We start from the raw sequence: 826 nt of genomic DNA on the forward strand, positions 1-826 counted from the left end.
CATGTTGTCGCAAATAGCAGTATTTCATCTCTCCTTATGGCTGAGTAATATTCCATTGTATATATGTACCACAGCTTCTTTAGCCAGTCATCTATCGTAGGACACTTTGGTTGTTTCCATGTCCTGGCCACTGTGAATAATGCTGCTATGAACATCGGTGTGCAAATATTATTTTGGATAAGGGTTTTCAAGTCTTTGGGGTAAATACCCAGTAGAGGGATTGCCAGATCATATGGTGGATCAATTCTTAGTTTTTTGAGGAACCTGCATACTGTTTTCCATAGTAGCTGTACCAATTTAAAGTCCCACCAGCAATGTAGAGGGTCCTTTCTTCTCCACATGCTCTCCAACATTTGTTATTACTTGCCCTGTTGATTATAGCTATTTTAACAGGTGTGAGGTGGTATCTCATTGTGGTTTTGATTTGCATTTCCCTAATAGCTAGCGTGTTGAGCATCTTTTCAAATATTTGTTGGCCATTTGCATGTCCTCTATGGAAAACTGTTCAGGTCCTCTGCCCATTTTTTGATTGGATAATTTGTTTTTTCGTTGTTGTTATTGAGTCGTATGAGGTTTTTTTTGTATATTTTCGATATGAGGCCCTTATCGGAGGTGTTGCTTGCAAATATATTTTCCCATTCTGATGGTTGTCTCTTTATCTTGTTGACGGTTTCTTCTGCTGTGCAGAAGCTTTTTAGTTTGATGTAGTCCCATTCATTTATTTTTGCTTTTACTTCCCTTGCCTTTGAGGTCAAATTCATAAAATCCTCTTTAAGTCCAAGGTCCTTGAGTTTAGTTCCTATGTTTTCTTCTATGCATTTTATTA

This window comes from Pteropus alecto, unplaced genomic scaffold, assembly GCF_000325575.1.
Source record: "Pteropus alecto unplaced genomic scaffold, ASM32557v1 scaffold88, whole genome shotgun sequence".
In the NCBI taxonomy this organism is placed as follows: Eukaryota; Metazoa; Chordata; class Mammalia; order Chiroptera; family Pteropodidae; genus Pteropus; species Pteropus alecto.